The sequence below is a fragment of the Panulirus ornatus genome, chromosome 38 (assembly GCF_036320965.1).
Source record: "Panulirus ornatus isolate Po-2019 chromosome 38, ASM3632096v1, whole genome shotgun sequence".
Classification (NCBI taxonomy): Eukaryota; Metazoa; Arthropoda; class Malacostraca; order Decapoda; family Palinuridae; genus Panulirus; species Panulirus ornatus.
Genome location: NC_092261.1, coordinates 15,446,538 through 15,458,939, shown reverse-complemented (window position 1 = coordinate 15,458,939; position 12,402 = coordinate 15,446,538). Strand labels below are relative to the sequence as shown.

Here is a 12,402-nt window from a genome sequence, read left to right as displayed (position 1 = left end):
TGAAAGCTTTGAGGAAAATGAAATCCGTCAAGGCAGTGCATGTTAGGATGGTATTGCAGTAGAATTTATTAAAAAGGGGGGTGACTGTGTTGTTGATTGGTTGGTAAGGATATTCAGTGTATGTATGGATCATGGTGAAGTGTCTGAGGATTGGTGTAATGCATGCATAGTGCCACTGTACAAGGCAAAGGTGAGTGTTCAACCTACAGAGGCATAAGTTTGTTGAGTATTCTTGGGAAATTATATGGGAGGGTTTTGACTGAGAGTGTGAAGACATGTACAGAGCATCAGACTGGGGAAGAGCAATGTGGTTTTAGAAGTGGTAGTAAATGTGTGGATCAGAGGTTTGCTTTGAAGAATGTATGTAAGAAAAGCTTGGAAAGACAGATGGATTTGTATGTAGCATTTATGGATCTTGAGAAAGCATATAATAGGGTTGATAGAGATGCTTTGTGGATGGTTTTAAGAGTCTTGGTGTGGGAAGTAAGTTGCTAGAAGTAAAAAGTTTATACCAAAGATGTAAGGCATGTGTACAAGTAGGAATGGAGGAAAGTGATTGGTCCCCAGTGAATGTCAGTCTGCGGCAAGGATGTGTGATGTCCTCATGGTTGTTTAATTTGTTTATGGAAGGGGTGGTCAGGGAGGTAAATGCAAGAGTTTTGGAGATAGGGGCAAGTATGCAGTCTGTTTTGGATAAGAGGGTCCAAGTATGCAGTCTGTTTTGGATAAGAGGGTCTGGGAAGTGAGTCAGTTATTGTTCGCCAGTGACAGCTCTAGTGGCTGACTCGTGTGAGAAACTGCAGAGATTGGTGACTGAGTTTGGAAAAGTGTGTGAAAGGAGAGAGTTGAGAGTAAATGTGAGTAAGAGCAAGGCTATTTGGCTCAGTAAGAGTTGGGGACAGGTTAATTAAGATGTAAGTTTGAATGAAGAAAAATTGGAGGAAGTGAAGTGTTTTAAATATCTGAGAGTGGACTTAGCAGCGGATGGAACCATGGAAGTGGAAGTGAGTCACACGGTGGGGGAGGGGGCAAATGTTCTGGGAATGAAGAATGTGTGGAAGGAGAGAACATTATCTCAGAGAGCAAAAATGGGTATGTTTGAAGAAATAGTAGTTCCAACAATGTTATATGGTTGTGAAGCATGGGCTATAGATAGGGTTGAGCAGAGGAGGGTGGATGTGTTGGATATGAAGTGTTTGAGGACATTATGTGGTGTGAGGTGGTTTAATTAAGTATTGGAAGGGTAAGAGAGATGTGTGGAAATAGAAAGAATGTGGTTGAGAGGGAAGAAGACAGTGTGTTGAAATAATTTGGACATATGGGGAGAGTGAGTAAGGAAAGATTGACAAAGAGGATATATGTGTCAGAGGTGGAGGGAACAAGGAGAAGCAAGAGACCATATTGGAAGTGGAAGGATGGAGTGAAAAAGATTTTGAGCGATCGAGGCCTGAACGTACAGGAGGATTAGAGGCATGTAAGGAATAGAGTGAATTGGAACGATGTGGTATACTGGGGTCAACTTGCAGTCATTGGACCAGGGCATGTGAAGCCTTTGGGGTAGACCATGGAAAGGTCTGCAGGGAACTGTGGTGTCAGTGTGTGGATGTAACCAAGATGAGAAAGGAGAGATAGGTAGTATGTTTAAGGAAAGGAACTTGGATGATTTGGCTCTGAGTGAAATGAAGCTCAAGGGTAAAGTGGAAGAGTGGTTTGGAATATCTTGGAGTAAAGTCAGGGATTGGTGAGAGGACAAGAGCAAAGGAAGGAGTAACACTACTCCTGAAGCAGGATTTGTGGGAATATGTGATTGAGTATAAGAAAGTAAACTCTTGATTGATATGGGTTAAACTGAAAGTGGATGGAGAGAGATGGGCGATTATTGGTGCCTATGCACCTGGTCATGAGAAGAAAGATCATGAGAGACAAGCGTTTTGGGAGCAGCTGAGTGAGTGTGTTAGCAGCTTTGATGCACAAGACCAGGTTATAGTGATGGGTGATTTGAATGCAAAGGTGATTAATGTGGCAGTTGAGGGTATAATTGGTGTACATGGAGTTTTGTGTTGTAAATGGAAATGGTGAAGAGCTTGTAGATTTGTGTGCTGAAAAAGGACTGGTGATTGGGAATACCTGGTTTAAAAAGAGATATACATAAGTATGCGTATGTAAGTAGGAGAGATGGCCAGAGAGTGTTAATGAATTATGTGTTAATTGATAGGTGTGTGAAAGAGAGGCTTTTGGATGCTAATGTGCTGAGAGGTGCAACTGGAGGGATGTATTATCGTTATCTTGTGGAGGCAAAGGTGAAGATTTGTAACGATCAGAAAAGAAGAGAGAATCTTGGGGTGAAGAGAGTGGAGAGAGTAAGTGAGCTTGGAAAGGAGATTTGTGTGAGGAAGTACAAGGAGAAATTAAATGCAGAATGGTAAAAGGTGAGAGCAAATGATTTAAGGGGAATGGGGGAGGAATGGAATGTATTTAGGGAAGCAGTGATGGCTTGTGCAAAAGATGCTTGTAGCATGAGAAAGGTGGGAGTTGGGCAGATTAGAAAGGGTAGTGAGTGGTGGGATGAAGAAGTAAGATTATTAGTGAAAGAGAAGAGAGAGGCATTTGGACGATTTTTGCTGGGAAGAAGTGCAGATGACTGGGAGATGAATAAAAGAAAGAGGCAGGAGGTCAAGAGAAAGGTGCAACAGGTGAAAAAGAGGGCAAATGAGAGTTGGGGTGAGAAAGTATCATTTAATTTTAGGGAGAATAAAAAGATGTTTTGGAAGGAGGTAGATAAAGTGTTTAAGACAAGAGAACAAATGGGGACATCAGTAAGGGGGGCTAATGGGGAGGTAATAACAAGTAGTAATGAAGTGAGAAGGTGATGGAATGAGTATTTTGAAGGTTTGTTGAATGTGTTTGAGGATAGAGTGGCAGATATAGGGTGTTTTGGTCGAGGTGGTGTGTGAAGTGAGAGGGTCAGGGAGAATGGTTCGATAAAAGAGGAGAGGTAGTGAAAGCTTTGTGGGAGATGAAAGCCGGCAAGGCGGCGGGTTTGGACAGTATTGCAGTGGAATTTATAAAAAAGGGGGTGACTGTGTTGTTGATTGGTTGGTAAGGATATTCACTGTATGTATGGATCATGGTGAAGTGCCTGAGGATTGGCAGAATGCATGCATAGTACCATTGTACAAAGGTAAAGGGGATAGAGGTGAGTGTTCATATTACAGAGGCATAAGTTTGTTTAGTATTCCTTGGAAATTTTATTGGAGGGTATTGATTAGGAGGATAAAGGCATCAGATTGGGGAAGAGCAGTGTTGTTTCAGAAGTGGTAGAGGATGTGTGGATCAGGTGTTTGCTTTGAAGAATGTATGTGAGAAATGCTTAGAAAAAAGATGGATTTGTATGTAGTATTTATGGATCTGGAGAATGCATTTGGTAGGGTTGATAGAGATGCTTTGTGGAAGGTTTTAAGAGTATATGGTTTGGGAGGTAAGTTGCTAGAAGCAGTGAAAAGTTTTTACTAAGGAAGTGAGGCATGTGTTCGAGTAGAAAGAGAGGAAAGTGATTGGTTCCCAGTGAATGTCGGTTTGCTTCCACAATAGAGTGATCAGACATCCCTCCAGCTGCCCCTCTCAGCACATTAACATCCAAAAGTCTACCTTTTACATGCCTATCAATTAACACGTAATCCAGTAATGCCCTCTGGCCATCTCTCCTACTCACATGCATATACTTATATATCTCTCTCTTTTTAAACCAGGTATTCCCAATCAGCAGTCCTTTTTCAACCCACAAGTCCACAAGCTCTTTATCGTTTCCATTTACAACACTGAACACCCCATATACCCCAATTATACCCTCAATGGCCACATTACTCACCTTTGCATTCAAATCACCAATCAATATAACCCAGTCTTGTGCATCAAAGCTGCTAACACACTCGCTCAGCTGCTCCCAAAACACTTACCTCGTGGTCTCTCTTCTCATGAGCAGGTGCATAGGCACCAATAATCACCCATCTCCATCCACTTTCAGTTTTACCTATATCAATCTAGAGTTTACTTTCTTACACTCTATCACATATTCCAATGACTCCTGCTTCAGGAGGATGCTACTCCTTCCTTTGCTTTTGTCCTCTCTAACCCCTGACTTTACTCCCAAGACATTCCCAAAGCTCTCTTCCCCTTTACTCTTGAGCTTCATTTCACTCAGAGCTAAAACATCCACTTTCCTTTCCTTAAACATACTACCTATCTCTCCTTTTTTCTCATCTTTGCTACATCCACACACATTTAGACACCCCAGTCTGAGCCTTCGTGGAGGTTGAGCACTCCCTGCGTGACTTCTTCTGTTTCCGCTTTTAGAAATTTGAATATGTGGTTCATTCCATTGACAGCACGTCGACCCCGGTATACCACATCATTCCAGTTCACTCTATTTCTTGAACGTCTTTCACCCTCCTGTATGTTCAGGCCCTGATCGCTCAAAATCTTTTTCACTCTATCCTCACACCTGAAATGTGGTCTCCTACTTCTCCTTGTTCCCTCCGTCTCTGACACGTATATCCTCTTTGTCAATCTTTCCTCACTCATTCTCTTTATATGTCCAAGCCATTTCAACATACCCTCTTCTGCTCTTTCACCCACACTCTTTTTATTTCCACACTTCTCTATTACCCTTTCATTACTTGAGAGATCAAACCATCTCACCAACTTGGCATGAGCAAGTAAGATGCCCTGCTCAAGGCCATTTCAGGTGAAAGAAAAAAATTATAGAGAAGTTATAAGTAAGTCCTGGAATCCAAATACATGTCTCTGAATTTAGTATGCATTTTTAATTTATGTCTCAGATTCATGTAATATCAATAAGTTACTATCTTGTTTCATAGTAAACTACTCATAGGTGATGTATACTTCATAACAATGCCAAAGGATGAAGACCATCTTTTGCAACTGAATACCATTTTGGGTATAGGATAATGTAACTCTTATAATGTAACACAGTGTGAAATGATGTGCATGCTGATTTCATATAGGATCATCATTTAGTATTACAGTATGCTAATAAATCTTGTACAATATGAATTCAGTTATCAACTTTTTGTCTTTTGGTTCAGTCCTTAATCAGTCTTCATAATACAAGGTGGATTATTTTTCAACAAATAAGTGTAAACGTCTAATCAAATCATTGGTAACTTACATACATATGATTTGACATACATTGTTTTAAATGACTACAAATCATTGAAATATAAGTTTTGCACTTACAGTATACAGTATGAATTCTGGGATGATATTCCTGTCCATATACATAAGTGAAGGATTTTCAGCAAATCTGAAATAGGAATGTGTAGGTTAAACAATTATTTTCTTTAATTTTCTTCACCCATAAGAGTGCATCTAGAATATTTCTAATTTTGCTTTCCAGTAAGAGCTGTTCCAACATCTAATGTGGATTATACTTTAAGATATGATGTAATGGGCACTCAAGGCCTTTCTTATGGAATGTAGGTAAATCACATTTTATTTCTTTCATACTTGTTCATCATTTTACAGAGTAACAAGGTAGCACTTGGAACGGATCAAGAAAAGACCTCATTCATTCGCATCCATTTTCTAGCTGTTCTGTTTAATGTACCAAAACCACATCTCCCTATGCACAACATGGCCTCACATACTTTTCCATGGTTTTTCCTGGTTCCTTCAAATGCCCCGGTTCAGTCTATTGAAAGCATTTTGCCCCCTGTATACATCATTGCTTCAATTCACTCTATCCCATGCATTCAGGACTGAGCACTCAGAATCTTTTTCACTCCATCCCTCCGTCTCCAGTTTGGCCTCCCCCTTCTTGTCCCTTCTACTGACAGATGTATCCTCTTTGTCTACCTCTCCTCGCTCATTCTCTCATGTCCAGACCAATTTTAGGGCACCTTCATCTCTCTTGGCATGCTCTCTTATTAAGACACCTCTTTCTTACCCTTTTATCATTTTCTCAATCAACCCTCTTCGCACCACCTATTCTTCTCAAACATTTCATTTCCAACACATCCATCCATTACTGCATACAACAAATGTATCCATTTCCTCTCTTCCAGATAATGCCCTTTCCTTCATCACATTTCTCATGACTCCCAGAACCTTTGAACCCAAGCCCGCAGTACAACTCATTATTGTTCCATGATTCCATTTGCTGTATTGTCCACTCCCAGGTATCTAAAACACTCCTCTTCCTCCAAATGTTTTCCATTCAGATGTACACCTGAATTGACCTGTCCCTTTGCACTGTTATACCTAATAACCTTGCTTTTATTTACATTTCCTCTCATTCTTTTTTTTGTGTTAATCATTCTCCCAAACTCAAACACCAACTTCTGCAGTGGCTTGCTTGAATCTGTCACCAGTGCTGTCTTCAGCAAAAAACTAACTCACTTTTCGGGTCCCCTTCACCCCCTACAGACTGCATACCTACCTTTTCCCTCCAAGATCCTTGCATTTACCTCCCTCACCACCCCATCCATAAGCAAATTACATGGTTATGATGACATCTCACACTCATGCAGTAGACCAACCTTCACCTCATCTTTCTGTATACCTACTCTCACATATGCCATACAATCTTGATAAAAACTCCTCACTGCCTGTAATAGCTTTCCTTCCACACCATATATATGTAACACCTACCACAAAGCATCTCTGTTATCCATATCATATGGTTACTCCAGATCTTTAAATACTTCATACAAATCCGTGTTTCTCTAAGTATTCATCACACATTCTTCATAGCAAACACCTGATCCACACATCCTCTACCACGCCTGAAACCACACAGTTTCTCCCCAGTTTGACACTGTGCATGATGTCTTCTATACAACTAGGGAGGTTTCTGCAAGATAGTGTCATATCTGACCAGTTTCTAGCATTTGACTTGAATTTTGACAACTTCATAACAGTTATATGCTTCTTTAGTACATATCCTACCCATAATAAAACCTTATACCTGTGGGTACCATTACCTGCACAGCAGTTATCTTTCTTTTTCAGAAAACAAAACGTATGTGAAAGTGAGACCTTGGATGCAGTGACCATCAACACATCTGCAAAAGCTGAAGAGGCTTAGTGTTGTATATAGCTGCATCTTGGTCTTCACTCTACCTATAGGAGTACCTATAGTGCTAACATAAAATGAAAAATATTGCAAGTTAGGAAGTCCATTTCATATTTATTCTTTTAGTTTGCTACTTATTCATAAATTATATACATATCCTTTGTTTCAGTCACATGTTCTACTAGAAGATGCCATTGTCAACCCTGATGTTCCTCAACATCTTTCACAGATGAGCACATATATTTCAAAAGGTATGTTGTCCCTTTTTTTTTTTGTAGAATTCCAATTTGAGAAGTGTATAATACCATAATCATTTTTGAAACAATACACCTGAACAAACTTTTCTTCTATTTTTCTCTCAGTACATATGACTCTTCATCCGTATATATTGTGATTGTTGCAGTAAGTTTTGATGTTTTCAATTTGATTTGAATCAAATTTGAGTCACTATGTAACATTATGATATAAGAATGGCATATCATCATGTGAGGGAAAATATCTTTTCATGCATTTCATATGCTTATATTTTGATATCTTGAAATGGTGAACAGTTTGTGGAGTTGTGTGCTGAAAAAGGACTGATGATTAGGAATACCTGATTTAAAAAGGACATACACATGCGTACATATGAGTAGGAGAGATGGCCATTGAGTAATTTTGGATTAGATATTAATTGATAGGCATGTAAATGAGAGACTTTTGGATATATATGTCATGAGATGTGGGATGTCTGACCACTGTCATTTGGAGGCAAGGAATGAAGAGGAAGGTGCAGGAGTTAAAAAAAAGGGCAAATACTGGCACCTCAACAAAGCTGACTGGAGTTATTTACGTAACTTGTTTTTTTCAATTTGTGTAAATTACTGTATTTTATTTGATGCTTCTGTCTACGCCAAATGCATAGAAGAGGTTATTCTTACGGGAATGGAAGCTTTATTACCTATTCCTCCTGGACGGCCTTTTCATCCAATCCATGGTTCAACCGTTCCCGTTCTGAGGCCATTTAGAGAAAGGCTCATGCATAATGCTTGGCAAAACTCTCCTTCCTCTGGTTCCCATTCTGTTTCTATCACTACCTGTAATTGCTGTAAGCACATTATCCGTGAGGCGAAGCATTCCTTTATTCAAAGGAAGTGTGATAACCTCTCCTTGTCATCCACTGATAGGTCTTTTTAGTCTTTAGCTAAGGGCTTCTCTTAATGACTTCTGTCGCTGTACCTTTCCTTCAATTTTCCGATCTGACGGTACTCTCTTTGATGGTTCCTGTTTCTCCTTTAACTCCTTCACCCCCTGATGCTTCTCTTACTAATCCTATGCCTCTTCCTGGAATCTCTTTTCGGACTGTCCGAAAAGCACTTCCCATCCCTGTGCACTGAAAGAGTGTGCCTCTGGACTTGCACCTATGCTTGCTTATCTATTCCGTTTCTGCTTAAAAACCAAAACTTTTCCTTCTCCATGGAAACATGCATTGATACATCCCATCCCTAAAAAGGGTGATCAATTTGACATCTGACACTTACTATTTCCAATCTTTGAATCCCCCCTCAACCCCCATATCCTTAAATACCTCAAAAATCAGTCTTCTCTCTGATCACCAGTTTGGCTTCTGTAAGGCAAGATCCACTTGTGATATTCTTTCCTATTTTACTAATGTCTGGTCATCATCCCTGAGAGATTTGGGAGAGTCATGTGTAGTTGCCCTTGACATGTATAAGGCTGATGACAGAGTGTGGCATCAGGGTTTCATTGCTATGCTCCCTCTTTTGGCTTCCCTCCCTCACTTTGTTCCTTCATATCTGGCATCCTCTGTGGCCAATCTGTTTCTGTGGTTCTTGATGGATCAGCCTCCCCCCTTTTCTCCATCAGCAACAGTGTGCTTGAAGGTTTTTTCTGGTCCCTTACAGTTTTTCTCCTTTTTTTCAACAATTCCTTCTCCACAAATAATCCAATGCACTCATATGCTGATAACTCAACACTGCATTCATCAACATCCTTCAGGTCTGCTCCCTCTTCTCTCACTCAATCTGCATCTCGTCTTGTTACAGCTTCCTCAGTAAACTCAGACTTGCATTCATGACCCAATTTCTGCTCATCTCTCTATGGAAAACCCTCACAACTCTCGTCTTTCCTTTGACAGTTCTACAATTCCACCTTGACTCACTGAACATACTTGATATTACTGTAACATCCACTCTTTCTTAGAAACCCCACATAACAGGAAGAAACTGGGTGTCCTGTTTAGATGTCAAAACTACTTCTCTTCAGAACAGGCACACTGTTTATACAAGGGAGTGATTTGTCCTTGTATAGAGTACTGCTCTCTCATTTGGGGTAGTTCTAGCTCTGTACGCTTACTTTTCAGAGTTGAGTCGAAAGTGGTCCAACTAATAAACTGTCCCGGGCTAACCTCCAAACTTGACCCCCTTGCCCTATGCCACAGCGTTGGTTCACTTTCCCTCTTCTCTAGGTATTACTTTGGTTTCTGCTCCTGAGAGCTGGCTGCTTGTGTGCCCCCACCACAAGCTAGGCCACGCAATACTTGATAAGCTCCTGCATCACATGATTATTTGTGTGGCCATCGGCAACTCAAGGGTGGGCCATTTTGATACCTGCTTCTTTCCCTACACATCAAAGCTTTGGAACTCTCTACCTTGTCATGTTTATCCCAATAACTATGACCTGGCACATTTCAAAAATGTATATGTCTTGCACTTCCTCCAAAATTTGTAAATACTTTCCCTTGTCGTTTCTTTTCCCATTTCATAATTCTTTCTATATTTCAACCAAGGCCTGGCCTTGAAGTTGAATTTTGTCCATGACTGGAAGGGACATAGGATTAGTAAGAGGAGCATTGGTGGGTGAAGGAATGTTAGAGTCATCCAAGGTAGAGCAAGAGGAGAAACGGGAATCAAAGAGAGTGTTGTGAGGTGGCTTTATTGAGTAAGTAATGAAAAGGTATGAGTGAGGCATGGCAACGAAAAAATTGGGGCTCAGATAGCTGAAGAGCTGAAATGGTTTTAACATATGGAGAAAATAGGTGAAGAAAGGTTGACAGAGAGGATATATGTATCAGAAGTGGAGAGAACAAGGAGAACGGGGAGACCAAATTGGAGATGGAAGGATGGAGCAAAAAAGATATTGAGCAATTGGAGCCTGAACATGAGGTGAAAGGGTGTAAGGGATAGTGTGAATTGGATTGATGTGGTATACTGGGTTTGACATACTGTCAGTGGACTGAATCAGGGCATGTGAAGTGTCTGGGGTAAACCGTGGAAAGGTCTGTGGGGCCTGGTTGGGGGCAAGGAGCTGTGGTTTCCCAGCATTACACATTACAGCTAGAGGATAGATATAACTGGATGCAGCCTTTCTTCATATCTTCATGTTGCTGCCTTGTTAATGCAGGAAATTGCAATCAAGTATGAAAAGAAAGGGACATATGTAAGTATATGTGGGTGAGTAGGAAAGATGGTAAGAGGGTATTAATAGATTATATACCTATTGACAAGTGTGAAGAGGACAGTCTCTTGGATGTGAATATGATGAGTGGGGTAGCTGGTGGGATGTCTGATCATGAAGCTGTGAAACACTTGCATCTTGGCGATGATAAAGTACTGACACTGGGAGATTTCAATTGTAAGGAGATAGATTAGGGGAATTTACATTTTCATGGCCATATGGAGTCATGGAGGCATGAGTCTTTACAGTGTATGCAGGAACATTTCATGAACCTGTATGTCATGAAGCTGAAGGACAATAGGATGAAAGAAACTGATGCACCATCAGTACTAGATCATCCCTTTAATCATACAACATGGATATTGAGAAAATTATATATCATACACCAGTTGGAAGGAGTGATGATGTAATGATTAAGTTTGAATATGTGGTTAAAGAGATCATTAAAAGAGCAGAGGTGAGACAGGAAACTAAACAAACTTCAGTCATTTCCATGATAATGTAGATTGGGAAATGGAATTAAGGAGCCAGGCACCAGGGCTTTGTGGTGAGAGATTCTGTGAAATGTAGAGTGAAGGCACAGAGTCATGGATACCTCAAGCCTAAAACAAAGAGGAAACAGGAAGAAAGAGGAAAGAATAGTTTAATAAAAGATGTCATAAAGCAAAGGAGTTTCGAGATGTGCAGAGACAAAGATATAGATGACATTCTGACCTTGGAGCATTTGCATATCATAAGAGAGCAAACAATAAGAATAGAAGGACAAGAAAGGAGGAACAAAGAAATTTTGAAGAAATGTGGACAAAGCAAGGGAAAATCCAAAACTTTTCATAAATTCATCAAGAATCAGTTTTCAGTTAAGAGGCAGTTGATCAGGCTATAGGATTCAGAATGAAAAATTGCAGAGGTTGATGTATGGATATGCAAAGAAATGATTAACAAGTTCAAAAGTATTTTCACTCAGGAGGACACTATAGCCCAAACATCAGTATGAAAGAAAGGGGAGGTTTTGGAAATCATTGAGATACCTGGAAAAGATATTAATACAAGACATGGTCATGATGAAATTTTACTATTTGTGCTAAAGACGTGTGCAGAAATGCTAGATAAGCCTCCTGAAGTATTGTTGAAGATGTCACTTGAGAGTGGCATAGTGCCAAAGGAATGGAAAAAGGTGAATGTCATATATAGTCTATTATTATCATACTTTGTCGCTGTCTCCCGCGTTAGCGAGGTAGCGCAAGAAAACAGACGAAAGAATGGCCCAGCCCACCCACATACACATGTATATACATACACGTCTACACACGCACATATACATACCTATACATCTCAGTGTATACATATATATACACACACAGACATATACATATATACACATGTACATAATTCATACTGTCTGCCCTTATTCATTCCCGTCGCCGCCCCGCCACACATGAAATAACAACCCCCTCCCCCCGCATGTGTGCGAGGTAGCGCTAGGAAAAGACAACAAAGGCCACATTCGTTCACACTCGGTCTCTAGCTGTCATGTATAATGCACCAACACCACAGCTCCCTTTCCACATCTAGGCCCCAAAGAACTTTCTATGGTTTACCCCAGGAGCTTCACATGCCCTGGTTCAATCCATTGACAGCACATCGACCCCTGTATACCATATCTTTCCAATTCACTCTGTTCCTTGCATGGCTTTCACCCTCCTGCATGTTCAGGCCCCGATCACTCAAAATCTTTTTCACTCCATCTTTCCACCTGCAATTTCGTCTCCCACTCCTCGTTTCCTCCACCTCCGACACATATATCCTCTTTGTCAATCTTTCCTCACTCGTTCTCTCCATGTGACCAAACCATT

The 12,402-nt window shown here is 40.5% G+C and overlaps 1 long non-coding RNA gene across 1 annotated transcript in view; it reads left to right on the top strand.

Annotated features, from left to right (window-relative positions):
- LOC139760925 (uncharacterized) overlaps positions 1–12,402 on the top strand; it is a 134,622-nt gene that overhangs the window by 3,853 nt on the left and 118,367 nt on the right. The window contains exon 4 of the long non-coding RNA XR_011715433.1: positions 7,263–7,344. This is a non-coding gene — a long non-coding RNA (uncharacterized lncRNA). The remainder of the gene's footprint in view (positions 1–7,262; positions 7,345–12,402) is intronic.